General features: G+C 46.3%; 5 non-coding genes across 5 annotated transcripts; all 5 read right to left on the bottom strand.

Moving 5' to 3' along the window:
• Positions 1–252: 252 nt before the first annotated feature.
• TRNAC-GCA (transfer RNA cysteine (anticodon GCA)) lies at positions 253–329 on the bottom strand. The gene has a single exon. It is a non-coding gene; the product is annotated as a tRNA-Cys (tRNA).
• A 1450-nt stretch (positions 330–1779) lies between these two features.
• On the bottom strand, positions 1780–1851 carry TRNAC-GCA (transfer RNA cysteine (anticodon GCA)). The gene has a single exon. It is a non-coding gene; the product is annotated as a tRNA-Cys (tRNA).
• Positions 1852–2066: 215 nt separating this feature from the next.
• Positions 2067–2138, bottom strand: TRNAC-GCA (transfer RNA cysteine (anticodon GCA)). The gene has a single exon. It is a non-coding gene; the product is annotated as a tRNA-Cys (tRNA).
• Positions 2139–4093: 1955 nt separating this feature from the next.
• On the bottom strand, positions 4094–4165 carry TRNAC-GCA (transfer RNA cysteine (anticodon GCA)). Its single transcript has one exon. It is a non-coding gene; the product is annotated as a tRNA-Cys (tRNA).
• Positions 4166–6987: 2822 nt separating this feature from the next.
• TRNAC-GCA (transfer RNA cysteine (anticodon GCA)) lies at positions 6988–7059 on the bottom strand. The gene has a single exon. It is a non-coding gene; the product is annotated as a tRNA-Cys (tRNA).
• Between the last annotated feature and the right edge of the window lie 6636 nt (positions 7060–13695).

The following is a 13695-nucleotide window of genomic DNA, read 5'->3' as shown; positions in this document are numbered from 1 at the left end:
CGCTTCTTCCTACAGAAGTTACTAAACTAGATCTTTTGGCAGCATCATTCCCTCATTTTGAAAGCGATAAGGAAAAAAGAAAATGTTACGGGGCCCCCGTGTTTGAACCGGGGACCTCTCGATCTGCAGTCGAATGCTGTACCACTCAGCTATACCCCCACAGTCTGCGCTTCTTCCTACAGAAGTTACTAAACTAGATCTTTTGGCAGCATCATTCCCTCATTTTGAAAGCGATAAGGAAAAAAGAAAATGTTACGGGGCCCCCGGGTTTGAACCGGGGACCTCTCGATCTGCAATCGAATGCTCTATCACTGAGCTAACCCCCCACACCTTTAGCTCTTTCCTACAGATTTTATAGAGACTACGTGTCTTGGCTACATTGTCCAAGAGATTGAGAGACAAACCATTAACTTGCCTTACATCTTCTCCTTCTCGTTCTTCTTCTTCTCAAACTGTTTAGCCTCGAGAGTTGGCTTTTCCCTCGGACTCATCGGGTGATCCCACATCTAACGCCCGACCTGGAATGTCAGACTACGTGTCAAGGGATAAACATGGAGAAGGGGACCAGTACCTGTACCAATCGGTCCCACCCTCCATACTGACCCGGGGCCTTTTTGGGGGGGGGGGGAATATTGGAGGTTATAAACAAGGGAACGATGCAGCCGTGGTCTTTAGACAACCAAACGGCATTTGTCTGGAGGAGAAGCAGAAAACCACGGAAAGTCTTGAGCAGCATGAATGCTTTTGCTATGTTTTCACGCATTTTGGGAGCGATAAACAAAGTAGCACATTTTAGTAGGGCACCGGGTTTGAACTGGGTACCTCTCGATCTGCAGTCGAATGATCTGCCACTGAGCTGTGCCCCCACTGATCTCGCCTCTCCGCACAGAAATTATTAATCTGGTTCCCTTGGCAACATTTTCCCAGTTCGTACGCGAGCGCTTTTGGACCTCCGTCAGGAGTTGGAATGTAACTGGGCAAATCGTTCAATAATTATGTGTTTTGGTGAAGGTGACGGGCAGCGTGCATACATTACCTAATTTTTCACGCACCTTGAAAGACATAAGCAAAGAAAAATATTAGGGGGCAACCGGGTTTGAAGCGGGGACCTGTAGATCTGCGCTATACACCCCGTGGTTTCCAGCGTCCCTGCAGAAATTATTGAACATGCCTATTGCCTATTTTGCCCAAGAGATTCACTTGTACTGCGGTATTTTGTAGCTTTTTAATAGTATGATAAAAATCCGCAAATTCTAGGCAGTTTTTTCCAACATAAATGTTCTCTTCATCCAGTGTTATAGATGATAGCGCGTGTTCTTTCTGTTTCTCATTCCAAAATCTTACTCTTTTCACCAGGACGCAATTGAATAGGAGTAGGGGTAAGGTATTACCTAGCCTTACTCCTTTTTCTTTTTCATCTTCTTGCTGTTCATCAGTATAACCTCCAGAGTTGGTTTTTTGTTCGGACTAAGCTAGGCATCTCTCCTCCAATGCCTGTCGTGCAGCGCCAGAAATCGGGTCAAGGGATGAACATGGTGAGGATGACCAGGACCTCCCAAGGCGGCCTCACCTTCTATGCTGAACGGGCGGTGTCGGGGGACGAAAAAATTGGGAGGCATAGATGAGGAAGACGGAAGGATACGGGCGTGGCCTTAAGTTAGATACCAGAATGGCATTTGCCTGGAGGAGAAGCAGTAATCCACGGATAGTCCTGAGCAGCATGCATGCTTTTGCTACGTTTTCACGCATTTTGGAAGCGATAACCAAAGTAGAAAACATAGGGGGCAACCGGGCTTCAGCCGGGGACCTCTCGATCTGCAGTCGAATGCTCTACCACTGAGCTATACCCCCTCTCATTTAGCCGCTCCGCACAGAAATGATTAAACTGGTTCCCTTGGGTACTTTTTCCTAGTTGGTACGCGAGGTCTTTTGGACATCCGTCAGGCGTTGGAATGAAAGTGGCCAAACCTTCAATAATGATGTGTTTTGGTGAAGGTGGCAGGCAGCGTGCATACTATAGCTAGCTTTTCACGCACTTTCACAGATGTAACCAAAGAAAAAGTAATAGGAGGCACCCGGGTTTGAACCGGGGAGCTCTCGATCTGCAGTCGAATGCTCTACCACTGAGCTAAACCCCCACACCCTTAGCTCTTTCCTACAGATTTTATAGAAGCTACGTGTCTTGGCTACATTGTCCAAGAGATTGAGAGAAAAACCATTAGCTTGCCTTAAACCTTCTCCTTCTCGTTCTTCTTCTTCTCCTCCTTCTTCTTCTCAAACTGTGTAGCCTCCAGAGTTGGCTTTTCCCTCGGACACACCGTGTGATCCCACATCTAACGCCCGACCTGGAATGTCAGACTACGTGTGAAGGGATAAACATGGAGAGTGGGACTAGTACCTAGACCAATCGGCCTCACCCTCTATACTAACCCGGGGCCTTTTGGGGGGGGTGGGAATATTGGAGGTTATAAACAAGGATGAGGGAAGGATGCAGCCGTGGTGTTTAGACAATGGTACGGAGTTTTGTGGATTTGCAGAGGTGAAAGAAGGTGCGGGCTGGAATAGGTCTAAACTACAAAATTAAAGTTAATTTAAAACTTTAACAAGGTTGTATTTTCTTTTCAAAATCAACAGATAACAACGGTTAACAATTCCCACTAGGTGAAATAACAAAGAACACTCAGGTACAATGCAAATTTACAAATTCTGGGCTACGAGCCCCAAAGTCTGAGTTCTCGACTCAAAACCACAAATATCAAAGGGCACAAGACCCTTAATTGCATGGAGCTCTTGCTCCCGCTTAGTAGTGTCAAGCCTCATAGAGGCACTTTCCAAAGAAACTAGAAAGAGCTGACCTGCTCTCAATTATATAAGCACAAACAACTTTACTCCTACCTGCCCTCAAGGCACACCAAGAACAGGGGTATTTGATACCCAACCTACAGGGCCTTTACATGAGGAAAATAAAACATCAGGTTATGTTACTGACCCATAATACAAAATTGAATGGAGGCGAAGCTTGCACTCCTAACACGCTTTTAAAACCTACTTGGCACTAGGCCGCTTACACAAGGGCTAATCCCATACTAAGGAGGTGACACGTATAAGAAAACTTTATTACATTAAGAAGAGAAGGACAACGGTTATGAAAACGTGGTCACCTCAACACAATATGAGTGAGAGCTCGAGAGGATTAGGCACTCTCTATCCAAATTTGTAGTTAAAGGGACGGAATTTTCACCAAATTTTTTTTACATTTTAAAGGTAGGTTACATGAGAAAAGTTTCGAACCTGCCCCGAGGGTTAAACTGCTGAGCTAGCAAGAAATAAAGTTATTAACCGGCCATTACCTTGTTGATGAACTGCTGCCCGAAGAAAGAGGCGCTACCCGCCCCCTGTTACATAATCACACACTACGCAAGATGTCGATGAAGTGGCCAGGAGACCAGAAAATCAGCAGTTTTTGTACCCTCGCGGAAAATTCGAGATGTTTCTTGAATGATTACAACCCGCCCACAAAATTTTATTGGATAACAGCAAAGACCAATACACAAGACGAGGAAGAAACACCTTATGGTGGAAAATTAATTACAGAAATTCCTGATTGGCTACATTCAAAACCGGCGGAAACAAAGGGTTATATTGCCAACCTACAACTGACAGAGCAAAATTTAGTTAAGACAAAACAGGAATACAAAATTTCTTCAAGAAAGTACATTCCTTTATACCAGAGTACGTTATTATAGTTTTGGTAGAGACATATGTTAGAGAATGTCCAAATTTCATGATACGGAGCAAACAAACACAAATCGAAATAGACACAGTTCGGAACACTTCCAAATTGCCAAATAGTGACATCTTCCGAGAAATCGTTGAGTTAATACAGTTTGTTAAAGTTCAGGCTTTCTCCTGTAGAGGAGTTTCAACTGGCGCAATATTTGAATTAGCGGCGTGGAGGTGTACCACCCGGTACAGACACAGAACGGCATTTGTCTGGAGGAGAAGCAGAAAACCACGGATAGTCCTGAGCAGCATACATGCTTTTGCTAAGTTTTCAAGCATTTTGAGAGCGATAACAAAAGAAGAATAAATTAGAAGGCACCCGGGTTTGAACCGGGGACCTCTCGATCTGCAGTCGAATGATCTACCACTGAGCTATACCCCCACAGATCTCTCCTCTCAGCACAGATATTATTAAACTGGTTCCCTTGGCAACATTTTCCCAGTTGGTACGCGAGCTCCTTTCACCCTCCGTCAGGCGTTGGAATGAAAGTGGGCAAAACGTTCAATAATTATGTGTTTTGGTGAACGTGGCGGGCAGCGTGCATACATTACTTACCTTTTCACGCACCTTGATAGGTATAAGCAAAGAAATAATACTAGGTGGCACCCTGGTTTTAACCGGGAACATCTCGACCTGTAGTCGAATGCTCTACCACTGTGCTATACCCCCCGTGGTTCCCACCTTTCCTGCAGAAATTATTCAACATGCCTATTGGCTATTTTGTCCAAGAGATTCACTTGTACTGCGGTATTATGTAGCTTTATGATACTATGAAATAACTCCGTAAATTCTAGGCAGTTATTCATCATCATCATCATCACCATCATCATCTGTTTACCCTCCAGGTTCGGCTTTTCCCTCGGACTCAGCGAGCAATCCCACCTCTACCGCCTCAAGGGCAGTGTCCTGGAGCTTCAGACTCTTGGTCGGGGGATACAACTGGGGAGTATGACCAGTACCTCGCCCAGGCGGCCTCACCTGCTATGGTGAACAGGGGCCTTGGAGGAGGATGGGAAGATTGGAAGGGATAGGCAAGGAAGAGGGAAGGAAGCGGCCGTGGCCTTAAGTTAGGTACCATCCCGGCATTCGCCTGGAGGTGAAGTGGAAAACCACGGAAAACCACTTCGATGATGGCTGAGGTGGGAATCGAACCCACCTCTACTCAGTTGACCTCCCGAGGCGGAGTGGACCCCGTCCCAGCCCTCGTACCACTTTTCAAATTTCGTGGCAGAGCCGGGAATCGAACCCGGAGGTCCGGGGGTGGCAGCTAATTACGCTAACCACTACACCACACAGGCGGACTAGGCAGTTATTTCCAATATAAATGTTCTCTTTATCCAGTGCTATAGATGATAGCGCGTGTTCCTTCAGTTTCTCATTCCAAAATCTTACTATTTTCACCAGGACGCAATTGAATAGGAGTAAGGGTAAGGCATTACCTTGCCTTACTCCTTTTTCTTTTTCATCTTCTCGCTGTTCATCAGTATAACCTCCAGAGTTGGTTTTTTGTTCGGACTCAGCGAGGCATCTCTCCTCCAATGGCTGTCGTGGAGCGTCAGACATCGGGTCAAGGGATGAAAATGGTGAGGATGACCAGGACCTCCCAAGGCGGCCTCACCTTCTATGCTGAACGGGCGGTCACGGGGTACGAGAAAATTTTGAGGCATACATAAGGAAGACGGAAGGATTCGGCCGTGGCCTTACGTTAGATACCAGAATGGCATTTGCCTGGAGGAGAAACAGAAAACCACGGATAGTCCTGAGCAGCATACATGCTTTTGCTAAGTTTTCAAGCATTTTGAGAGCGATAACAAAAGAAGAATAAATTTGAAGGCACCCGGGCTTGAACCGCGGACCTCTCGATCTGCAGTCGAATGCTCTACCACTCAGCTAGACCCCCACTCATTTACTCTCTCCGCACAGAAATTATTAAACTGGTTCCCTTGGCTACTTTTTAACAGTTGGTACGCGAGGTCTTTTGGACCTCCGGAAGGTCGCGGGCAGCGTGCATACTTTACCTACCTTTTCACGCACTTTCAAAGATATAACCAAAGAAAAAATATTACGGGGCACCCGGGTTTGAACCAGGGACCCCTCGATCCGCAGTCTAATGCTCTAACACTCAGCTTTACCCCCACAGTTTTTGCACTTTCCTACAGATTGTATAAAAACCAGGTGTCTTGGGTACATTGTCCAAGAGATTGAGAGACACACCATTACCTTGCCTTACATTTTTTCCTTCTTCTTCCTCCTATTCTCCTTCTTCCTCTTATTCTTCTTCTCAAACTGTTTAGCCTCCAGAGTTGTTTTTTCCGTCGGGCTCATCGAGTGTTCCCCCCTCTTACTCCGGACCTGGAGGGTCAGACTTCGGAACAGGGGATAAAACTGGAGACGAGGAAGAGCACCTCGCCCAGGTGGCTTCACTTTCTGTGCTGTACCGGGGCCTTGTGGGGAATGGGAAGATTGGATGGCTGAGATGGAATTGATCTCCCATTCTCTACACAGATGACGATCCGTGATGAGTGGACCCCGTCTTAGCCCTCGTACCACTTTTCAAAATTCGTGGGAGAGCCGGGAGTCTTATGCGGGCCTCCAGGAGTGGCAGCTAATCACACTAACCACTACTCCACAGAGGCGGACACGGAATAACTACTACCATCACCAAGTTCTAAACAGTTCTTTTTCAACACCAATATTCTCTTCTCCCAGTGTTATTGATGATAGTTGGGTTCTCCCAGTTCCTCATTCAAAAACCTTACTCTTTTCTACAGGACGCATTTGAATATGAGTAGAGGTATGGCGTTACCTTGCCTTACTTTTTGCTCCGCTTCTTCTGTCCCTTCTTCTTCTTAATCTATTTAGCCTCCAGTGATGCTTTTTCCCTAGGACTCGCGAGTGATCCCACATTTAAAGCCCGACCTGGAGTGTCAGAATACGGGTCAAGAGATAAACATGGAGAGTGGGACCAATACCCCGCCCAATTGGCCTCACCCTCTACGCTGAACCGGAGCCTTGTTGGGGGATGGGAATATTGGAATATATAGACAAGGAAGAGGGAAGGATGCGGCGGTGTCCCAAAGTTAGATACACAAACAGCATTTGCCTGGAGGAGAAGTAGTAAACCACGGAATGTCTTGAGCAGCACACATACCTTGGCTAAGTTTTCACTAATTTTGAAAGCGATAAAGAAAAAACAGAATGTTAGGGGGCACCCGGGTTTGAACCGGGGACCTCTCGATCTGCAGTCGAATGCTCTACCACTGAGCTATACCCCCAGGGTGATTAGCGTGATTAGCTGCCACCCCCGGAGGTCCGGGTACGATTCCCGGCTCTGGCACGAAAATTTGAAAAGTGGTACGAGGGCTGGAACGGGGTCCACTCAGCCTCGGGGGGTCAATTAAGTAGAGGTGGGTTCTATTCCCACCTCAGCCATCCTCGAAGTGATTTTCCGTGGTTTCCCACTTCTCCTCCAGGCGAATGCCGGGATGGTACCTAACTTAAACCCACGGCCGCTTCCTTCCCTCTACCTTGTCTATCCCTTCCAACCTTCCCATCCCTCCACAAGGCCCCTGTTCAGCATAGCAGGTGAGGCCGCCTGGGCGAGGTACTGGTCATACTAACCAGTTTTATCCCCCGACCAAGAGTCTGAAGCTCCAGGACACTGCCCTTGAGGCGGTAGAGGTGGGATCCCTCGCTGTGTCCGAGGGAAAAGCCGAACCTGGAGGGTAAACAGATGATGATGATGATGATGATAAACAAGGGAACGATGGAGCCGTGGTCTTTAGACAACAAAACGTCATTTGTCTGGAGGAGAAGCAGAAAACCACGGAAAGTCTTGAGCAGCATGAATGCTTTTGCTATGTTTTCACGCATTTTGGGAACGATAAACAAAGTAGCACATTTTAGTGGGCACCGGGTATGAACCGGGTACCTCTCGATCTGAAGTCGAATGATCTACTACTGAGCTATAACCCCACTGATCTCGCCTCTCCGCACAGAAATTATTAAACTGGTTCCCTTGGCAACATTTTCCCAGTTCGTACGCGAGCTCTTTTGACCCTCCGTCAGGCGTTGGAATGAAAGTGGGCGAAACGTTCAATAATTATGTGTTTTGGTGAACGTGGCGGGCAGCGTGCATACATTACCTACCTTTTCACGCACCTTGATAGATATAAGCAAAGAAAAAATAATAGGATTCACAAGGGTTTGAACCGGTAGCCTCTAGATCTGTAGTCGAGTGCTTTACCTCTGCGCTATACACCCCGTGGTTTCCAGCATCCTGCAGAAATTATTGAACATGCCTATTGGCTATTTTGCCCAAGAGATTCACTTGTACTGCGGTATTTTGTAGCTTTTTGATAGTATGAAGAAAAATTCGCAAATTCAAGGCAGTATTTTCCAACATAAATGTTCTTTTCATCCAGTGTTTTAGACGAGAGCGCGTGTTCTTTCAGTTTCTCGTTCCAAAATCTTACTATTTTCACCAGGATGCAATTGAATAGGAGTAGGGGTAAGGTATTACCTTGCCTTACTCCTTTTTCTTTTTCAACTTCTTGCTGTTCATCAGTATAACCTCCAGAGTTGGTTTTTTGTTCGGACTCAGCGAGGCATCTCTCCTCCAATGGCTGTCGTGGAGCGTCAGACATCGGGTCCTGGGATGAACATGGTGAGGATGACCAGGACCTCCCAAGCCGCCTCACCTTCTATGCTGAACGGGCGGTGTCGGGGTACGAGAAAATTGGGAGGCATAGATAAGGAAGACGGAAGGATGCGGCCGTGGCCTTAAGTCAGATACCAGAATGGCAAATGCCTGGAGCAGAAGCAGTAATCCACGTATAGTCATGAGCAGCATGCATGCTTTTGATACGTTTTCACGCATTTTGAAAGCGATAACCAAAGAAGAAAACATTAGGGGGCAACCGGGCTTGAGCCGGGTACCTCTCGATCTGCAGTCGAATGATCTACTACTGAGCTATACCCCCACACCTTTAGCGCTTTCCTACAGATTTTATAGAAACTACGTGTCTTGGCTACATTGTCCAAGACATTGAGAGAAAAACCATTAGCCCCTTACATCTTCTCCTTCCCGTTCTTCTTCTTCTCCTCCTTCTTCTTCTCAGACTGTGTAGCCTCCAGAGTTGGCTTTTCCCTCGGACTCACCGTAAGTTCCCACATCTAACGCCCGACCTGGAATGTCAGACTACGTGTCAAGGGATAAACATGGAGAGTGGGACTAGTACCTCGACCAATCGGCCTCACCCTCTATACTGACCCGGGGCCTTTTGGGGGGGGGGGGGGGATATTGGAGGTTATAAACAAGGATGAGGGAAGGATGCAGTCGTGGTCTTTAGACAATGGTACGGAGTTTCGTGGATTTGCAGAGGTGAAAGAAGGTGCGGGCTGGAATGGGTCTAAACTACAAAATTAAATTTAATTTAAATTAAAACTTTAACAAGGTTGTATTTTCTTTTCAAAATCAACAGATAACAACGGTTAACAATTCCCACTAGGTGAAATAACAAAGAACACTCAGGTACAATGCAAATTTACAAATTCTGGACTACGAGCCCCAAAGTCTGAGTTCTCGACTCAAAACCACAAATATCAAAGGGCACAAGACCCTTAATTGCATGGAGCTCTTGCTCCCGCTTAGTAGTGTCAAGCCTCATAGAGGCACTTTCCAAAGAAACTAGAAAGAGCTGACCTGCTCTCAATTATATAAGCACAAACAACTTTACTCCTACCTGCCCTCAAGGCACACCAAGAACAGGGGTATTTGATACCCAACCTACAGGGCCTTTACATGAGGAAAATAAAACATCAGGTTATGTTACTGACCCATAATACAAAATTGAATGGAGGCGAAGCTTGCACTATTAACACGCTTTCAAAAACCTACTTGGCGCTAGGCCGCTTACGCAAGGGCTAATCCCATACTAAGGAGGTGACACGTATAAGAAAACTTTATTACATTAAGAAGAGAACGACAACGGTTATGAAAACGTGGTCACCTCAAAACAATATGAGTGGGAGCTCGAGAGGTTTAGGCACTCTCTATCCCAATTTGTAGTTAAAGGGACGGAATTTTCACCATTTTTTTTACATTTTAATGGTAGGTTACATGAGAAAAGTTTCGAACCTACACCGAGGGTTAAACAGCTGAGCTACCAAGAAATAAAGTTATTAAACGGCCATTACCTTGTTGATGAACTGCTGCCCGAAGAAAGAGGCGCTACCCGCCCCCAGCTACATAATCACACACTACGCAAGATGTCGATGAAGTGGCCAGGAGACCAGAAAATCAGCAGTTTTTATACCCTCGCGGAAAATTCGAGACGTTTCATGAATGATTACAACCCGCCCACAAAATTTTATTGGATAAGAGCAAAAACTAATACACAAGACGAGGAAGAAACACCTTATTGGTGGAAAATTAATTACAGAAATTCCTGATTGGCTACATTCAAAACCGGCGGAAAGAAAGGATTATATTGCCAACCTACAACTGACAGAGCAAAATTTAGTCAAGACAAAACTTATGAATACAAAATTTCTTCAAGAAAGTACATTCCTTTATACCAGAGTGCGTCATCATAGTTTTGGTAGAGACATCTGTTAGAGAATGTCCAAATTTCTTGATACTGAGCAAACAAACACAAATCGAAATAGACACAGTTCAAAACACTTCCAAATTTCCGAGAAACGGTTGAGTTAATACAGTTTCTTAAAGTTCAGGCTTTCTCCTGCAGAGGAGTTTCAACTGGCGCAATATTTGAATTAGCGGCGTGGAGGTGTACCACCCGGTACTGACAACAAAACGGCATTTGCCTGGAAGAGAAGCAGAAAACCACGGAAAGTCTTGACCAGCATGCACGTTTTTGCTATGTTTTCAAGCATTTTGCGAGCGATAACCAAAGAAGTACATTTTAGTGGGCACCGGGTTTGAACCGGGGACCTCTCGATCTGCAGTCGAATGATCTACCACTGAGCTATACCCCCACTGATCTCGCCTCTCAGCACAGAAATTATTAAACTGGTTCCCTTGGCAACATCTTCCCAGCTGGTACGCGAGCTCCTTTGACCCCCCGCCAGGCTTTGGAATGAAAGTGGGCAAAACGTTCAATAATTATGTGTTTTGGTGAACTTGGCGGGCAGCGTGCATTCATTACCTACATTTTCACGCACCTTGATAGATATAAGCAAACAAAAAATATTCGGGGGCACCCGGGTTTGAACCGGGAACCTGTAGATCTGTAGTCGAATGCTTCACCACTACGCTTTACCGCCGTGATTCCCACCTTTCCTGCAGAAATTATTCAACATGCCTATTGGCTATTTTGTCCAAGAGATTCACTTGTACTGCGGTATTTTGTAGCTTTGTGATACTATGAAATAAATCCGTAAATTCTAGGCAGTTATTCCCAACATAAATGTTCCCTTCATCCAGTGTTATAGATGATAGCGCGTGTTCCTTCAGTTTCTCATTCCAAAATCTTACTATTTTCAACAGGACGCAATTGAATAGGAGTAAGGGTAAGGTATTACCTTGCCTTACTCCTTTTTCTTCTTCATCTTCTCGCTGTTCATCAGTATAACATCCAGAGTTGGATTTTTGTTCGGGCTCAGCGAGGCATCTCTCCTCCAGTGGCTGTCGTGGAGCGTCAGACATCGGGTCAAGGGATGAACATGGTGAGGATGACCAGGACCTCCCAAGGCGGCCTCACCTTCTATGCTGAACGGGCGGTGACGGGGGACGAGAAAATTGGGAGGCATAGATAAGGAAGACGGAAGGATTCGGCCGTTGCCTTTCGTTAGATACCAGAATGGCATTTGCCTGGAGGAGAAGCAGAAATCCATGGATAGTCCTGAGCAGCATGCATGTTATTGCTAAGTTTTCAAGCATATTGAAAGCGATAATAAATAAGAAAACATTAGGGAGCACCCGGGTTTGAATCGCGGACTTCTCGATCAGCAGTCTAATGCTCTAACACTGAGGTATAGCACCACAGTTTTCGCACTTTCCTACAGATTTTTTAAAACCTAGGTGTCTTGGCTACATTGTCCAAGAGATTGAGAGACAGACCATTACCTTGCCTTACATTTCTCCTTCTGCTTCCCCTTCTTCTCCTCCTTCTTGTTCTACTTCTCAAACTGTTTAGCCTCCAGAGTTGTTTTTTCCCTCGGACTCATCGAGTGATCCCACCTCTAACTCCGGACCTGGAGGGTCAGACCTCGGATCAGGGGATAAAACTGGAGACGAGGAAGAGCACCTCGCCCAGGTGGCTTCACTTTCTCTCCTGTACCGGGGCCTAGTGGGGAATGGGAAGATTGGATGGCTGAGATGGAATTGATCTCCCCTTCTCTACACAGATGACGTTCCGTGGCTGAGTGGACCCCGTCTCTGCCCTCGTACCACTTTTCAAATTTCGTGGGAGAGCAGGGAGACTTACGCGGGTCACCAGGTGTGGCAGCTGATCACACTAACCACTACACCAGAGAGGCGGACACGGAATAAATACTACCATCAGCAAGTTCTAGATAGTTCCTTTTCAACACCTATATTCTCTTCTCCCAGTGCTATTGATGACAGTTGGGTCCTTCCAATTCCTCATTCAAAAATCTTACTCTTTTCTACAGGACGCAATTGAATACGAGTATAGGTATGGCATTACCTTGCCTTACTTTTTGCTCTTCTTCTTCTTAATCTATTTAGCCTCCAGTGATGCTTTTACCTAGGACTCAGCCAGAGATCCCACATCTAACGCCCGACGTGGAGTGTCAGACTACGGCTCAAGGGATAAACATGCAGAGTGGGACCAGTACCCCGCCCAATGGGCCTCACCCTCTATGCTGAACCGGAGCCTTGTTGGGGATGGGAATATTGGAATTTATAGACAAGGACGAGGGAAGGATGCGGCCGGGTCCTAAAGTTAGATACACAAAGAGCATTTGCCTGGAGGAGAAGTAGTAAACCACGGAATGTCATGAGCAGCACACATATCTTAGCTATGTTTTCACTCATTTTGAAAGCGATAAGAAAAAAGAAAATGTTACGGGGCACCGGGGTTTGAACCGGGGCCCTCCCGATCTGCAGTCGAATGCTCTACCACTGAGCTATACACCCACAGTGCTCGCTTCTTCCTACAGAAGTTACTAAACTAGATCTTTAGGCAGCATCCTTCCCTCATTTTGAAAGCGATAAGGAAAAAAGAAAATGTTAGGGTTTGAACCGGAGACCACTCGATCTGCAGTCGAATGCTCTACCACTGAGCAATACCCCCAACGTCTTCGCTTCTTCCTACAGAAGTTACTAAACTAGAATTTTTGGCAGCATTGTCCAAGAGATTATTTTGCCTTTCATCACGGGATGGGAAGATTGGAGGTTTTAAACAAAGAAGAGGGAAGGATGCAGCCGTGGTTTTAAGTTAGATAACAAACCGGCAATTGTCTGGAGGACAAGGAGAAAACCATGGAAAGTCTTGAGCAGCATGCATATTTTTGCTATGTTTTCACGCATTTTGGAAGCGATAACTCATCATCATCATCATCCCCTGTTTACCCCCCAGGGTCGGTTTTCCCCTCGAACTCAGCGAGGGATCCCACCTCTACCGCCTCAAGTGCAGTGTCCTGGAGCTTCAGACTCTTGGTCGGGGGATACAACTCGGGAGTATGACCAGAACCTCGCCCAGGCGGCCTCACCTGCTATGCTGCCCCTTGTGGAGGGATGGAAAGATTGGAAGCGAATGGCAATGAAGAGGGAAGGAAGCGGCCGTGGCCTTAAGTTAGGTACCATCCCGCCATTCGCCTGGAGGAGAAGTGGGAAACCACGGAAAACCACTTCCAGGATGGCTGAGGTGGAAGTCGAACCCACCTCTACTCAGTTGTCCTCCCGAGGCTGAGTGGACCCGGTT

Source organism: Anabrus simplex, chromosome 8 (assembly GCF_040414725.1).
Source record: "Anabrus simplex isolate iqAnaSimp1 chromosome 8, ASM4041472v1, whole genome shotgun sequence".
Taxonomy (NCBI): domain Eukaryota; kingdom Metazoa; phylum Arthropoda; class Insecta; order Orthoptera; family Tettigoniidae; genus Anabrus; species Anabrus simplex.
Note: the sequence above shows the minus strand (reverse complement) of the source record. Positions and strands in the feature narration are given on the sequence as shown.